Genomic DNA, 18,145 nt, shown 5'->3' with positions numbered 1-18,145 from the left:
TTGGAAGAATGATGCAAGCTGTTTTGTTCCAAAGCTTTCAATTGGTTCACCTACATGTAAAGTGTTGAAGAAGTGGGAAAGTAGAATAAGGAATTGCTTTCATTGTGTGTATTGCATCAATTGGTTTATCACTATGACAGTGATGTTATACTATAAATAGAGGGATAGGTAGAAAACGAGGGATTTATTCAGAAAACATTCTTGAAAAATTCATTTCATAATACATATTATTTGCTTTTTTGTTTTTATGATGTTCTAATTTTCTTTGTAAAGGTTAGGGGTGAAATCCCAATGTTTTATTTATAGAAATTTTATGATTCAATTATGGTTTTTTATTTTATTTTATTTTATTTTATTTTTAATGTTAGATTATTTTAATTGATTGATTTATTTGTTTGGGAAAAGTTTTTTATTTTGTATAATATCTTGTTCTATTGTAGACTCGGGGCACGATAGAAGGTTGATATTCCCTCCGAATCAAATAACTAGATTTTTGTGGTGTAATCAATCAGTGAAAGTAATTAATTTTTTTTTTGGAATTAACTTTTATATGGAATAATCGTTTTTATATTCCGATTGAAAATACCTTTCGTGTATGTTTCAATTGAGTTATATAAATTGAATCTAAAATATTTTAAATAAAGCATTGGTGGAGGATCCTGGATACCTTAGCACCCTTTTTATAATCACCTTATTTTATCTTGTAATTAATTATTTTTCTCAAATTATTTAACCATTTCAAAATTTCAAAACCATTTTCTTCTTTACTGTATTTGAGTGGTCGGTAATTATTTTGAACAAACTGGTCCTTGTGGATTCGACCTTGGACTCATCGAGTTATATTACTTCGCGACATCCTACACTTGGGATTGCAATATAAAAGTCGCAGCAAGGTTTTGGCGCCGTTGCCGGGGACCTACATCATTGTTTGAAAAAGTACAGAGGAGGTTTGCATTGCGATTTCTCGTAATTTTGATAAACTTGTTCCACTTATTTTATTTTTTTTGATTTTACTTCTGGGAATAAGTAGGGTTTGATTTTTTTATATTAAAAAAAAGTTTGTTTATGTTGCATGCATATTTGGTATCGTGATCATCTTGATCAGTTGGTAAGCATTGATTTTGATTCAGATACATTGTTTGGTAATCTCTTTGAGTCTGAATTTGATTTATTTGTACACCCTCACATACCTGACACGATGGCAAATAATGGTGGTAATAAAAATCAATTCAAATGGCCCAACCTGTTCGAACCTTGCATGATTCTTTGCAACCCACAAGGAGTAGTGCTCCATCTTATATTATTTTTCCTCCCAATGCAAATAATTTTAATTTTAAATCGAGTATGATTGCGTTACTTCCTAGATTTCACGGCCTTGACTCTAAAAATCCTTACTTGCATATTAAAGAATTTGAAGAAGTTTGTGCTACCTTTCTTGACCAGACCTGTAGTGAAGAGACTGTAAGGCTGAAGTTATTTCCTTTTTCTCTAAAAGACAAGGCAAAAACATGGTTAAATTTATTGAGATCTAGATCAATAAGCACTTGGCAAGAGATGCAAACTGAATTTTTAAAGAAAAATCTTCCCAATACATAGAACAAATTCTTTGAAAAGATAGATCATGAATTTTTCTCTAAAAGAAAATGAAACTTTTTATTAGTGTTGGGAACATTTTAAGGATTTGTTAAACTCTTGTCCACATCATGGCTACGAATCTTGGTGAGTTATTGGTTTTTCCTATGAAAGTTTGACTCCTCAAATGTGCCAATTGTAGAGATGATGTGTAACTGTGAATTTTTGAATAAAGATCTTGGTGAAGCTTTTGAGTACTTTGATTTACTAGCAGAGAATGCCCAATCTTAGGATACCACTGATACTCTAGGACATTCTAGTAAAACCAAGCCTTCTTCTACAGTTTCTGGTGGTAGTAAGTACCAACTAAAAGATGAAGATGATTTAAGTGTAAGAATAGCTACTTTGACCAGAAAAGTAGAGGGCGTGAAATTAAGGAAAGTTAATGAAATCACAGCTCTGCTTAAAAAAGAAAATGTTTGTGACATTTGCGAGACCATGGGACACCTAACACATGAATGCCCAACTATTCCAGCCTTTAAGGAGGTGCTGCATGATCAAGCAAATGCCATAAACACTTTTAAAAAGCCTGTTTCAGCCCCCTATTCTGAGACTTACAATCCAGGATGAAGGAATCACCCAAATTTTAGTTTGAGGAGCGATAATGTTGCACTACCCCCATAACCCCAAGGACATTCTAATTTTGTTCCATATGCTCCCCCGCCAAAGAATAACCTTGAGGATACATTACAAGAATTCATGCAAGGCCAGATAGTGATAAACAATCAAACATCTCAGGCAATAAATGACATTAAGAACACTCTCACCAATTTGACATCTTCATTGAGCATTCAAGAAAAAGGTAAATTTCCTGCTCAAGCTCAACCCAACCCAAAAGGACAATATGGTGTGAGTGATTCTTCATCTTTTGACACTCAGCTTGAACATGTCAAATCTATTACTACACTTCATAGTGGAAAAATTATTGATAAAACTATTCGTATGAAGGCCCCAAAATGCCCCTGTTGGATGCAATAAAACAAATCCCGTCATATGCCAAATTTTTGAAAGATTTGTGTACAGTCAAGCAAAAACTTAATGTACAAAAGAAAGCCTTTTTGACAGAACAAGTGAGTGCAATAATTCAGCAAACTTCCCCACCAAAGTTTAAGGATCCAGGATGCCCCACAATCTCTTATGTGATTGGGAACTATAGGTTAGAGCAAGCTTTGTTTGACCTTGGGGCAAGTGTGATCCTTTTACCATATACAGATTATGAACAGTTAGGTCTTGGAGAGATTAAACCGACTACCATTACACTCCAACTTGCAGACCGTTCTATGAAAATACCTAGGGAAATTGTGGAAGATGTGTTGGTTCAAATAGATAACTTCTATTTTCCTGTTGATTTTATTGTATTGGACACACATCTTGCTTTGCATACACACACACGAATTCCTGCCATTTTAGGTTCTCCATTCCTTGCAACTTCCAATGCTTTGATTAATTGTAGAAATGGTGCGATGAAATTGTCTTTTGGTAATATGACTTTGGAGTTGAATATTTTTAGTTTTTGCAAACAACCAAGGTATAGTGATGAGATTGAGAAAGTGAACTTGATTGATACATTTGTTGAAAAGCATTTCAATAACTCCTATTTTTCTGATCCACTGGAATCTTGCTTAGTTAATTCTTGTGATTTTGATGAAGATTTAGAAATTGCATACATTTATTCTTTATTGGAATCTGTATAGGAATTGAAAAACTACAAGTGGAAGCCAAAGTTTGAGTAGTTGCCAACTTCTGTGAGTAAGCCTTTGCCATCAAGTGGACAAGTACCAAAACTTGAGTTGAAACCTTTGCCAGCAGAGTTGAAGTATGCATTTTTAGGACTCGAGGACACATATCCAGTGGTAATATCTTCTAAACTTGACTTTATGCAAGAAGGTAAATTACTTAATGTCTTGAGACAACATAAAGGGGCAATAGGATGGACCATTGTAGACATTAAAGGAATTAGTCCCTTGGTGTGCACTCATGGAATTTATTTGGAAGAAAATGCCAAACCTTCGAGGGAGATGCAACGTAGGTTGAATCCTACAATGAAAGGTGTTGTGAGAGGAGAGGTCCTTAAGCTATTAGATTTGGGGATCATTTATCCCATAGCTGATAGTAAATGGGTAAGTCCCACACAAGTAGTACCCAAAAAGACTAGAATAATTGTGGCAAAAAATGAGAACAATAAGATGATTCCAACTTGTGTTGTTACGGGTTGGCGTATGTGCATTGACTATAGAAAATTAAATTCCATGACTAGGAAAGACCATTTCCCTTTGCTATTTTTGGACCAAATTTTAGAAAGGGTAGCTGGACATGCATTTTATTGTTTCCTAGGTAGGTGCTCGGGATATTACCAAATTGAAATTTCATTAGAGAACGAAGAAAAAACCACTTTTACATGTCCTTTTGGTAATTTTGCTTTTCAAATGATGCCATTTGGATTATGTAATGCTCCAGCCACTTTTCAAAGGTGCATGCTAAGTATTTTTAGTGATATGGTGGAGCAATTTTTAGAAGTTTTTATGGATGGTTTTTCTATATTTGGAGTTTCTTTTGATGATTGTTTAACAAATTTATAGAAATTTTTGTCCAGGTGTGAAGAAAAAAACCTTATCTTAAATTGGGAGAAGTGCCAATTCATGGTTACTTCTGGGATTGTACTTGGGCACATTGTTTCTTCTAAAGGAATTGAGATAGATAAATCTAAAATTGAGTTAATTGCAAATCTATCTACCCCCAAGACTGTTAAAGATGTTAGATCATTCTTAGGACATGCATGTTTTTATAGGAGATTCATTAAGGATTTTAGTACCATATCTAGACCGTTATGTAATCTCTTATTAAAAGATGCACCTTTTGAATGGGCTAATAAATGTCAAGAGGCTTTTGAAAAATTGAAAACCATTCTTACTTCTGCCCCTATCATGCAACCACCTAATTGGTCTTTACCTTTTGAAATTATGTGTGGTGCTAGTGATTATACAGTTGGAGCTGTTTTGGGACAATGCATGGACAAAAAGCCATAGGTCATTTACTATGCTAGTAAAACTTTGAATAATGCCCAAATGAACTACTCTACCACATAAAAAGAGTTGCTAGCGGTAGTATTTGCTCTTGACAAATTTCATGCTTATTTAGTTAGATCGCCTATTGTTGTATTTACTGACCATGTAGCTTTAAAGTACCTTCTCGCCAAGAAGGATGCTAAGCCGCACATGATTAGGTGGATCCTTCTACTCCAAGAATTCAACATCACAATCAAAGACAAAAAAGTAGTAGAAAATGTTGTGGCAGATCATTTGTCTCGACTTGTGTTTGATGACTCCATAGAAACAATGCCTATAAAGGATACTTTCCCTGATGAGCAATTGTTTACTATAACTGATTTGCCTTGGTATGCTGATGTTGTTAATTATCTTGTTACATGCATGATCCCGAGTCAATGGAGTGCATAAGATAGAAGGCAACTTTTGGTTGAAGTAAAGAATTTCTTTTGGGATGATCCATATTTGTTTAAATATTGTCCGAACCAAATCATAAGAAGATGTGTCCCTAACAATAAAATAGATAGTGTCATCTCCTTTTGCCATTTTGAAGCTTGTGGAGGCCATTTTTTTTCAAAGAAAACTGCTGTAAAAATTTTGCAATGTGGATTTTATTGGCCAAGCCTTTTTAAGGACAATCATAATTTTTTCAAATCTTGTGAGCGTTGTCAAAAGTTAGGAGGGATAACCCGTAGAAATATGATGCCCTTGAACCCTATTTTAGTGATTGAGCTATTTGACTATTGGGGCATTGATTTTATGGGACCTTTTCCTTCATCTTTTGGATATCTTTATATCTTAGTTGCCGTTGATTATGTTTCCAAATGGGTTGAGGCAATTCCTTGCAGGCATAATGATCATCGAACTATTTTAAAATTCTTGAAAGAAAATATTTTGTCAAGGTTTGGAATTCCTTGAGTCATTATAACTGATGGGGGTTTGCATTTTTGTAATTGATCTTTTGAAGTTTTGATGAAAAAATATTTTATTACTCATAAAGTTGCAACCGCTTATCACCCACAGACAAGCGGTCAAGCTGAACTTGCTAACTAGGAGATTAAAAATATTTTGGAAAAAATAGTTAACCCGAATTGCAAAGATTGGTCTTTGCGACTAACCGATGCACTTTGGGCATACCGTACTGCTTATAAAACCCCGCTTGGCATGTCACCTTATAGACTTGTCCATGGAAAAGCTTGTCACTTGCCAGTGGAACTGGAACATAAGGCATACTAGGCTATAAAGACATTCAATTTTAATTTAGACAAAGTTGGCTCACTAAGAAAATTGCAGATGAATGAGTTAGAAGAAATCCGGAGAGATGCGTATGAGAATTCTAGGATTTACAAAGAAAGAATGAAGGTGTTTCATGACAAGCATATTCTTCGAAAAAATTTTGAACCTTCACAAAAAGTTCTTTTGTATAATTCTAGATTACATTTATATCCCGGTAAATTGAGATCTAGATGGACTGGCCCTGTCATTGTTAAAATTGTTTTTCCTTGTGGAGTTGTCGAAATTGAAAACCCATAGAATGGTAATGTTTTTAAAGTGAATGGGCAGCGTTTAAAACCGTTTTTGGAAAATTTTCCATCTGAGGATGAGTCCATGGAACTCGTGGATCCAATTTATTAGGATCTGCGAAACAACTAGAATTCAATTTTCTTTTTCTTCTTGTATTTCTTTCCTTTGTTTTGTTTTGTTTTGTTTTTGTTTTTTTTTTATATTATTTTTATTTATTTATTTATTTATTTTTTTGTATTGCTAACCCATTGCAGGAAAAGCAAACATGATTCATCATTTAAGGTAAACCCCTTCCTGTTTCTATTTTTTTTTTTTTTTTTTTAACATTGAGGACAATGCACCGTTTAGGTTGGGGGGATGGATTAATTATCAGTTTGTGTTGATTGCAATAAGTTAGTAAACCAAAAAAAAAAAAAAAAAAAAATCAAAGTTGTGACTCATATGTGCATTAAAGTGATTGAGCTTAGTTGTGATATTTCTGTTGTCTTAGCTTGATAATTGTGTTGAAATTTATTATGCTATCCTCATTGATAAAGTATCTCATGTATTCATATTTAGAACTTTTGCACTGCACTTTAGCCACATGAATACAAGATTTAGTTGATAAGTGGATGTGACTTAAAAATCTTGACGAATGATAGTAGAGACTTTTAACCTAGTGAGTTTCGAGCCATTCTTTTCGTTGGAGGGTTATTATACGTTTACTCTTAATTTTTCTTTGGAAGTGCACTAATTTGTGGTTTAGTCTCATTATTCTTTATTTTGGTTAAATGCTGAGTGTACATTTATTTGTTGTCACACTATTATTTCCTTGAAATCATGAAAATTAAAGGACCATACCAATTTTTAAGATATGATTTTAGGCCATCTTTGTTTCTTTGAGCCTTATATTTTTCTTTGTTACATTAATCCCTTGAAACCCATTTGAGCATATATTTAGCCATTCTTTGTTAAACCCCAAATCCAACTTGTCTTGATTTGTCTGGAAATTTGTTATTTGAGATGTAAAAGGAGGCACAGAGAAGGGGTTAATTTAAAAAAAAAAAAAAGTAGCTGAGAAAAATTGAAGCACATGGAGTGTGCTTACTAAAAAGCACAAAAGATGAATTTTTGAAGGAGTCTGGAAAAATGAACTATCTGCAATAATCTCCTAAATTGTGTTATATTTATCCTCATTACTCTCAAGATCTCAACCTTTACCTTTTTTTTTTCCACCTTTACCCTTACATTACAACCAAATAAAAGTCCTATTTGATCTTAGGAATGGTATGGTTTGGATATGGACATGATGGATAGTTAATAATGTGTGAATTTTAATTCTCAGTATTTGGCATTCCTTCCATGAGACTATTTATGTGCTCTTTCTTATGAGCATTTCTCAACCAATTTAATATGTGAGAAATTTTGCTTTTGGTTTACGTTATTCTGCTCACATATATTGAGAGTGATATTTACACCACATTCTGAGTGATTCAATTGTGGAGTGTAAAATCCGGTGAGATTAGGGACAAAGCATATTTCAGATAGACAATTGAGTAACATTTTACGTTGAGGCTAAGAATGTGTTTATGTTGGCTAAGATTATTCACACACTCTAAATTTTGGATACGTTGGGATATCTTTACCTGTTGCTAGTGTTTTAAATTTTGATTGATTCTTTTGTTAGTATAATGAAATTCATGACTTTGTTCTTGAACTTTGTGCATGTGAATAAGGGAGACTTTGAGGTTACATTTTTGGATGTTTGTGGGTATCATATCTGGAAACGCTCATGAGACTATAACTCATCCACTAGGGGTAATCTAGGGGTTTAAAGGCTTATTGCATATGCTAAATGCAATCGCGTTTTCTTGCGAAAATGGTTTACATATTTTTCTTCAGAACTATATTTTTGTAATCACCTTAAAGCAATTAGCTGGTTGGGAGGCGTGATGAATGGTTAAAAATGTATAATTATCTTATTATTTTTAATCATTACTACACTCTTATTAATTTAAATTCCAAACTTTATTCTTAAGTGTGAGTTTAATGATTTATTTTTAATTTTTACAGAATAATTTGCAATTAGGATAAATGTCGGGGCTAAATGGAAATAAAAGAAAAAGGATGCCACATTGAAAACAAACTATTGCCAGGAAGGGATGCAACATCACACGACCAATCAGACTATTGGAAGAATGATGCAAGCTGTTCTGTTCCAAAGCTTCCAATTGGTTCACCTATGTGTAAAGTGCTAAAGAAGTGGGAAAGTAGAATAAGGAATTGCTTTCATTGGGTGTATTGCATCAATTGGTTTATCACTATGCAGTGATGTTATACTATAAATAGAGGGATAGGTAGAAGACGAGGGATTTATTCAGAAAACATTCTGAAAAATTCATTTCATAATACATATTATTTGCTTTTTGTTTTTATGATGTTCTAATTTTCTTTGTAAAGGTTAGGGGTGAAATCCCAATGTTTTATTTATAAATATTTTATGATTCAATTATGGGGTTTTTTTTTTTGTTAGATTATTTTAATCGATTGATTTATTTATTTGGGAAAAGTTTTTTATTTTGTATAATATCTTGTTCTATCATAGACTCGGGGCACGATAGAAGGTTGATATTCCCTCCGAATCAAATAACTAGATTTTGTGGTGTAATCAATCAGTGAAAGTAATTAATTTTTTTTTGGAATTAATTTTTATATGGAATAATCGTTTTTATATTCCGATTGAAAATACCTTTTGTGTATGTTTCAATTGAGTTATATAAATTGAATCTAAAATATTTTAAATAAAGCATTGGTGGAGGATCCTTGATACCTTAGCACCCTTTTTATAATCACCGTATTTTATCTTGTAATTAATTATTTTTCTCAAATTATTTAACCATTTCAGAAATTCAAAACCATATTCTTCTTTACTGTATTTGAGTGGTCGGTAATTATTTTGAACAAACTGGCCCGTGTGGATTCAACCTCGGACTCATCGAGTTATATTACTTCGTGACATCCTACACTTAGGATTGCAATATAAAAGTCGCAGCACTTGCCGTGAGGCATCACAATGCACCGAATAGCCCAAACCCCTCTTTGGAATAATCAATACTGGAGTAATGGTAAGTTTAACCTTAAGCTCGTGAAAATACTTCTCACAAGTCTTATTCCATACAGACTTAGCTACCTTCCTCGTCAGTCTAGTTAACGGTGAAGCTAACCTAGAGAAATCTTTCACAAACCAACAGCAATACCCGACCAACCCCAAGAAACTACAAATGTCAAAAGCATTCTTAGGCTGTTCTCAATCTTGCACTGCCTCTATCTTTGATGAATCTACAGTCACCCCTTCCCCGGATACCATATGGCCTAAGAACTTAACTTCTCTCAGCTAGAATTCACACTTCCCAAACTTAGCATACAATTTGTGTGCTCTAAGTAACTCAAGTACTATCCGCAAGTGTTCCTTGTGCTCCTCCTTAGAGGGTGAGTAAATCAAGATGTCGTCTACAAAGACGACCATAAAACAGTCTAGAAAGTCACGGAAGATCTAGTTTATCAAATCCATAAACATAGCTGGTGTATTGGTTAGCCCAAAGGGCATCACTAGAAACTCATAGTGGCCATACCGTGTACAAAATGCCATCTTTGGGATATCCTCTTCCCTTACTCTCAACTGGTGATAACTCAATCCGAGGTTTATCTTGGAGAAGCAACAAGACCCCTTCAACTGATCAAATAAATCATCTAGATAAGGCATTGGGTACTTGTTCTTAACAGTTACCTGGTGCAACTTCCGGTAATCTATACAAAGTCGCAACACACCATCTTTCTTTCTGGAAAAAAAAGCTGGTGCTCCCTAAGGTGAAGTACTAGGGTGGATAAAACCCTTATCTAACAATTTCTGGAGTTGAACTTCAACTCACTCAACTCAGCTGGTGCAAACCTATACAGTGCCATGGAAATCGGTGTCGTACCAGGCACTAGATCAATAGCGAACTCGATCTCTCGATGATGTGGTAAACTGGTAATATCCGTCAAAACAACATCCGGGTATTCACAAACTACCCTTGGCAACTCAACTCAGACTTCATCACACTCACTACTTAAGAAGCTGGCAAGAAGGAAACTAAGCTCACTCCGTCTACGCGGATCATACACCGGTGATAAGACCCTATCCACCCGGTCCCTCAAGAATTAGAAGTAATCACCGCTTAAGGTACATACAAAACCCTCTGACGGTAGCAGTCTATAATAGCCTGATAGGATGACAACTAGTCCATACCCAATATAACGTCAATACTAGACATATCAATCAATACAAATGCAAAAGGAAGTCGGTGACCGGCAACCTCAATGTCATAACCCCGACACCCCTACTTCAAAATAACCTAACCACTAATAGGTGACTCTACACAGATAAGAGATGCTAATTGAGCCAACTCTAATCCCAAAATCGATGCAAATACAGACGACTTAAATGAACGGGATGCACCCGTATCAATCAACACATTAGCAACCGAATTGCAAAATAAGAAGGTACCTCTCACTACCGAAGGCGCTAGTACTGGATCTGGCGCGGTGATAGCATACACACGCCCAGTAGGTCTCTGCTCAACCTGCTCACCCCTCAAAGCATAAGCCTGATGCACTGACTGAGTCGAAGAGGCTTCTTGATTAGCCCTCGAGGCCTGTGTTAACTGTGCAGGCTGGTGGCTCTATGTCTGTCTCAAACCAGACGCACTGGGTGTGCCACCCAGCTGAGGAAAAAATCTCTTCATGAGCCCCACCTGCCTACATTGATAACAAGTGAGCGGTTGCCCTAACTCTGGCTCTAAGAATGAGCTGAAGACGATGTAGACCGTTGCCCTCCTCCTCTCTGTAGGCAAGCTGGAGACTTGTGGCCCAACTGGCCACACTTGTAATAAGTAACATCTCCCTGACCACCTCTTCCAGAACCCAAACTTGGTACTGGAAAAGTGGACCTCGATTGAGCTCCCTAGGATGGCTATCGGTTATAACCCCTCTACCTCGTACAGTCCCCCTGAACATCTTAACTCCTCCTGGAGCTCCTCATCCTCTCCTCCTCTATTTGCATTACGGTCTCAAGATGAGCCGCTACCTCCACAAGGCATACAAAATCCCTAATCATTGACCGGACCACCTTGAACATGAGCTTAGTTCTCAACCTCATCTCAAACTCCAGACAATGGCGCTCCTTTATCGCTATTAACTCTAGTGCAAACCTAGAGAGGCTAGTAAATGTGGCCTCAAACTCAACCACCGAAGTGTTCAACTGCACCAGCTTGGAGAACTGATCTCTCAACTTCTCCTGAATTGTGGGAGGAAGAAACTTGTCTTGGAAGGCAATGACAAAAGCCTCCCAAGTTATCCCAATGCGCCTCCATGCATATTTCTACCACTGACCAGCATCTCTCTTCAGCTGGAAGGATGCCAAGGTCACTCTTAACTGGTCGTCCTCGATGCCAAGCATCTCAAATGTTTTCACCATCTGTTCTAGCCACTCATCTGCCTTCAACGGATCCTTAGGATCACCTATAAACTCTTCAGAATTCGACCAGAAAAACTCCTGCTTCAAAAAAGACGACTGTAGACAACCAATTTTTGACCATCCTCAAGACTTGGATGTCTTCGCTTATGCACTCGATGATTATGATTGCATGTGCTCGTTTTAGTGCCCGAAGTCCTCGGCGGAATGCCCTATCTTTGAGCCTTAAAACCTTATCCATTTTATGCTTTGTTTTGGACCAAAACCTTATTGCTTTAAACCTCAAAACCCTGGGACCTGCAGGACTCCTTTGATGGGTTGCCGGCCACCAATTGTGCCTTGCCGGCCACCCTTGTGCGTTGTCGGCCAATGGTGTGGCCTGCTGGCCACCATCGGTGGCCTGCTGGCCATAAATGTCTTTTTTCAGATATTTTGTTGACAGTTGTTCTAGCTGTTCGCACAATTGGGTTCATCTCCCTACACATGTATGGAGGGATTTATCTTAGCCAAATGCATGTTTTTCTATATATAGGGGGTCTCCTCCCCCATTTTTGAGGGTTAGAATTTTTGGAGCAAAAATTATCTCTCTCTCTCTCTCTCTACATTTCTCTCTCTCCCTCTCTCTCTTGCAAATTTGTGCACATTGGCCTACATACACTACACTTTTGCCTATACCTCCTTAATCAAAGTTGACCACCTTTGGACTGAGGTTCCTTGAAGCCTTCATGGAGCTCTTGAAGTTGGTTTTGGCTTGAATTGTTGCGTAGAATTAATCTTTGCTTCAAGAGGTATAACACTTGCCCTTTTGCCTTGCTTTGTATACTTGTTTTTTTATCTTTTCACATTGATTTTGGGCTGTTTTTGGGTTATAAAAAACTCTGTTTTGGTGGGCTAAAATTGGTGGTTTTAGGCCATTTAAGGTTTGGGGGTAGCTCACCCTTCTTTATTCCTTGTTTGTACCACCTTTGTTTCCCACTTTCAAACCATTTTTTTTTGGGCTTTTCAACACTGATTTTCAGAGTATTTTCAGTGGTAAAAATCATCTTTTAAAGTCCAAATTTGGAGGGGTTAGCCTTCCTTCCTTGTGTCTTGTTTGCTAGCCTAGATAGCTCTATGTGTTAGCTTAATTTTCTAGCATTTTATAGCTTAATTTCAGCATGTTTTAGGCTCTATTTAAGACTGTTTTGCCTCTATTTTTGGCTAGTTGTTGCATTTGAGTCTTGTTTTGCATGCTTTTAGTGTAAGCGTCCTCACAAGCATGGTGTATTAGGCCCTTAGACACCTCTTGTTTGAGTTGATTGCATGCTTTAGTGCTTTTCTCACTTAATCTCAACAGTCATTAATCTCTGCAACCTCTCTCATTTCTTGGCTTTTAGTTTTCTTTGAGGGTTGTTTCAACCTTAGGATAGTATAAGCTTGAGATTGAGGTTTATGCTTAATGGTTTAATCCTTTTGAGGGTTCATTACACCTCTCTCTTACCTTAAACTACCCCTTGTTTGACACTTCCTTCTCTTTTAGAGGACCTCTCACCAATGGACTTAATTGGTTAAAGAATGGTGGGTAAATTAAAATGAGTAACAAAAATGGAAACTAAAATTGTGCAAAGTTAAGAATTGTCTATTTTTGATGTGTTCAATCAGACATTAATTGAACACAAGGAAAATTGGGGCATTTCATACTCAAAGTGATGAAATGTGCCAACTTTTCTAAGGTCTTCATTGCCCTTGATCATGCAAGAGAGGGTGATGGTTTTTGGTCTTGTTTGTGCATTTATTAAACTTGTATATTTTGGTTCCTTAGCCATCATGCAATGAAATTGCTTGAATTGATGGGTTGAGGAGAAAGTGTATCACTCCTTTGAGATGTTTTGATAATAAGGAGGGATGCATTGTACAAACAACTTGTGAGAATACCCTCTCTTTCCCCTGTTTGCTCTCTGTTGCAGCAAGGAATGGTGCATCATCAGTGGCCGGCCGGCCACTGTTACTGGCCGACTGGCCATCATTGTTGGACGACAACCCCCTACTCGGCCACCACTTTTGGCCTGCCGGCCACCAGTGAATTTTGAGCAGAATGTTTGTGAAGCAGAGCAAATTTAATTAGTTTAGATTAGTTTAGATTTGTTTTGTACTTATTTAATTAGTTTAGATTTGATTAATTCAATTAGTTTGTGTTGTAAATATTTAATTAGCTTAGCCTAGTTAAATTATTTAATTATTGTGCTTAATTAATTAGCTTAGATAGCTAGCTTTTTTATTTAAATGTTGTAATAATTAGTTAATTAGTTTAGCTTAGCTAGTTTATTCGAACCATCCTGCGCGAGGGCATCAACGTTGTAATAATGTGCATGTCTTCCAACCCCACGTCTTTCTCCCTTTTATTTTTCTGCTTTTGATGGCTAGATTAGGAGCATCACACTTCAATTAGCATATCACATGTTTTCATCCATTCATTTGTTTTGCATGCATCGAGACTCGGTTCATTATTCTAACTGCATTGTCATTTCAATAACTCGTTGAATACGTGTTAAAACGCATGCTATGAAATTGTTGCAAATAACATGTTAAGTAGCCGAGCCAATTTTAGTTGCATTTTCGCGTGCATTGCGTTAATCATATTGCCTAAAGTTAGGATCATGCATATTTTTCTAACTCTTTTGGTTTTATCTTAGCTTGGGGTACTTGGTGAGTTTTTAGTGCTTTAGCACACTTGCATGAGTGTGAGTGATTGCCATGACTAGCATGCTTGCCATGAGGCTAAGTGCTTACTTGTTAAACTATTTGAATGCTTGTGGATGAAGGCATGTTGCTTGAATTGGAATAATTCAATAAATGTACGTTTAAGCCCATTTTGTCAAGTGGAAAATTCACAAACGTTAAGCCCACTTTGTTAAGTGGCAAATTCAAACCCTTTTCGAAAAACAAACATGAAATTGAATTGTTCTAATTCGGGCAAACTAGTCTATACCTTGTGTGCGCGCATCACATAATAAGTGCTAGCCTAATAAACCAGAACGAGAGCATATAATGTTGATATAAATCATGTCATGATTAGTAGAGGCCGATCTTTGATCGGGCGAGCGAGAATGCTCAATTCATGACCTGCCCTTCTCATACCTAAGTTCTCGAACCGAGAAAAGCTTGGTGATGACCGACACGTGGCCTTGGGTATGAGTCATGGGTTTCATAAATTTTCCCAAAAATAAAATGTTTAGGTGGCAACTCTGTATCTAACAAAGCAGTCCTATTTTGGCATTTTCGATTCAAAATCGATTTTTTAAAAGATTCACCGAATTTGAACTCTTTGGTGTTTATCAATTTCACGTTGCCCTTGTGAGATTAGATTCAAAACCGCGGGAGTCCGAACTGTAGGGCTTCTTTCAAATTTCTGAAAGGGGGCATGAAAAAGCCGAGCTACAGTTTCTGGCGAATCTACTGGGGATTTAGAGAACTTGACTTGAAATTCATGATATGAAATTTTATCTACACTTATATGTTTGCATTGCATTTGCATTGGTACGGTAAGTCACTGTGTTGGCTATCTGTTATCTTGGACGGTTTGCTGGAGGCTCGCGTGAAAAGCTTGCCAAAAGGTTGACCGGTCACGGGCTTGGATCAGGATTATCGCTGTACCGTTTGATCTGCCTTTCACTTTTCGGTGTTAGGTGTGAGAGGTATATTAGGTAGTCTTGCCGAGGTACCCCTTTTGACCAATCGTCCTAGTTGCATATCAAAAGCCATAAAGACTATTCCAAACTAGGATATGATACTCACCCGAATACAGAATTATGTGAAACCACTTTGGTTGAATAGTGAACCTTAGTTCCTAAAGAAAATAGGACAGGGTAACCCTACCCCCTCATAGGGGTGTTTTGGCTCTCACTTAAATGGTATGTGCTTTTAGAGTGAAACTCTACAGGAATATGCGTATTAGTTGCAAGTTTGGGTATCGGATTTGGGGATAAAAATTTGTGTTGAGGGCAATACTACAACTTTCGATTACAACTGTGTGTTGTTAAACATCTGAGCTGAGGTGCTGTGCAGTTTCTGATTATTGCTTTCCTTTTTGCTTTATTGCCTTTTCCAAGGTAGTTTATCACAATTGCTTCAGACAGTTCGGATACCCCCCCAAGCACTCTGGACCCATGTAAGGGGACTTTACAGATCTGGGGATCTTGTTAGGGGACAACCTGTGTTTGCTTCACTCCTACTGGTTACTCGATGGAGGAGAGTTAGACACAATTCACCAGTTCAACAATCACTTGCATCTAGTCAGGCTCAATCTTCTACATCTATGCCAGCAAGAGATCACTCGCCAATTCCGATGGCACAATATCCCTCAGTCTGCATGGAGGACTTGATCTGTCATCTTCAGCATACCGTTGAAACCATGCAGCAAGATGTTGCTTGCCAGGCTGAAGTCACAGCCCATCGAACCGAAGTGATAAATTGGCTGCAATAATAGCAACCACAGCTGGCAGCGGCTTCTGCATCTCATGCACCTCCTGCGGTTATTGTAGCACCCGGAGCCACAGTTCTTACTATTAATGCCTAGGCTGAGAATCAAGGCAACCCGATTGACCCCATCCCACCACAAAACTACAAGGCACTAGTGTACCAAACTGAGGCACCTTTTGAATTTGAGGTTGACCTGACTGTGCTTAAAGTCAACAAACTGGAGAAGCTTTTCAAGTGGGCACAGGGCGTGAACTCTATTCCTGACATCGAAGATGGATATACTGACTCTGCAGTAACCTTGCCAGACCAATTTAAAATGCCACACATAAATTGGTTCGATGGCTCTGGAGATCCCATGGTTCATCTGTGGTTGTTCTCTGATATCCTGCGGCCGATGGGCCTTACCAGACTTCAAAAGCTGTCACTTTTTGGCCAGACCTTGTCAAGAATAGCAGCTATCTGGTATACAAAGCTGTAGGATTCAGTAAAGCCGAGTTGGAAGGAAATGACTGAGGCCTTCATCACACAATAAACCTGTCAAGAGCCAAATGAGGGCTTCTCAAAATTTGTAATGAGGTGGAGGGCTAAGGCTTCGATGATGACTACTAGGCCATCCGAGAAAGATCAAATTAGGATGGTGGTCCGCAATCTGCAAGGGAAATTATTGTAAAAGATGATAGTCTTACCGTTGTTTACATTCACTGAGGTCCATGAGATAGGGGTTTAGATTGAAGATGTAATGAAACAAGGGTTGATAACTGATGAGAAGGAGCAGGTCAAGAGGCCTTTTGTACGCAGTTTCAATGCAACCACTAGTGGAAGCACAACTGTGCGACCATTTGATGTTAGTGTTGTCACCACCACAACCAAGAGCTTCAATCCTTTCGCCAGTACAACTCCACAAACTTCAAACAACCAGGCTCGATCCCAGCGGACCTTTACCCCACTCTATATGCCTTTATCACAAGCCCTGAGGGTCTTGATAAAAAAGGGGCATCTTAAGCCGTTAGAGTCTTGGCCACTACCTGATCCTCTCCCACCGAAACACAACCCAGCCAAGTACCGTGCGTTTCTTTAGCAGCATGGTCACGATACCGACCAATGCTTCAAGTTGCGTCATGAGATTCAAGATCTCATCGACAACAAGTTGATAGCACCACCCCAAAAGCCAAATGTAACCACCAACCCTCTCCCAGCCCACAATCAAGTTCCCTTACCTTAGAACCTAAATCTAATACATACACTGGCTATCCCCTATGACCCCAGCATATATATTACCCTTTCTCACCTACCCAAACCGACGTTGTTCATCCCTGAAAGCATGGACTTGTGCATGATGAATATGTCCACACTTCAACCTGAACCCGTGGTGGTGATAATGGCAGAAGCAGGGAGGTTGGCCTTGGAGGAAAATGTTAGTCCATTACCTGAGAGCTCTTCGGACTTATCTGAGGGGGTATATGACCCGTGCTGCTACATTGTGCCAGTTAATGAAGCTAAGACAGAATTGGTAATTCCAACTGCAGTAAAGGTCAATGTGGTTAGAGAGGATGGCCCAAGTTAGGGATTGGACGATCTAGCAGAGCTGGAAGAGGACTTAGACAATCTACAGTTCTATGACAAACAAGATCAAGGAGACATGCAGAATAACTAGTTTGATCTGAATGGGTCGACAGACAATTCCTGGTGGTTTAGTGACGAGCCTGACAAAGAGGAAGAAACTGAAACACAGCCAAAGGAACAGGAAGCAAGAATTGCTGCAATGGCCGAAGACAAGGGGAAACTACCGAACAATATTGGTGTGGAACAATCAACTCAGGAACTGGGCATTGTTAGTACCGTGGATATAGAGCAAGAAGTTGCATTGAAGCAGTTTGAACAAGAAAAGGGTGAAAACAACTAGAAAGCTGGAACAACTTAGCTCCTTGCGGGGGATACTTGTGATCAGGGAATGATCAGAACGGGGCCGGACAACTGTTTGTCGGCTGTCAGAGGT

General features: G+C 37.8%; 1 non-coding gene and 1 pseudogene across 1 annotated transcript; one reads left to right on the top strand and one right to left on the bottom strand.

Annotated features, from left to right (window-relative positions):
* Nucleotides 1-1,603: 1,603 nt before the first annotated feature.
* On the bottom strand, nucleotides 1,604-1,710 carry LOC114290069 (small nucleolar RNA R71). The gene has a single exon (XR_003638869.2). It is a non-coding gene; the product is annotated as a small nucleolar RNA R71 (small nucleolar RNA).
* Nucleotides 1,711-2,070: 360 nt separating this feature from the next.
* On the top strand, nucleotides 2,071-16,627 carry LOC114290058 (uncharacterized; annotated as a pseudogene).
* Nucleotides 16,628-18,145: the final 1,518 nt, after the last annotated feature.

Source organism: Camellia sinensis, chromosome 8 (assembly GCF_055761805.1).
Source record: "Camellia sinensis isolate YWXY chromosome 8, ASM5576180v1, whole genome shotgun sequence".
NCBI lineage: Eukaryota > Viridiplantae > Streptophyta > Magnoliopsida > Ericales > Theaceae > Camellia > Camellia sinensis.
This window is presented reverse-complemented; position numbering and strand designations above follow the sequence as displayed.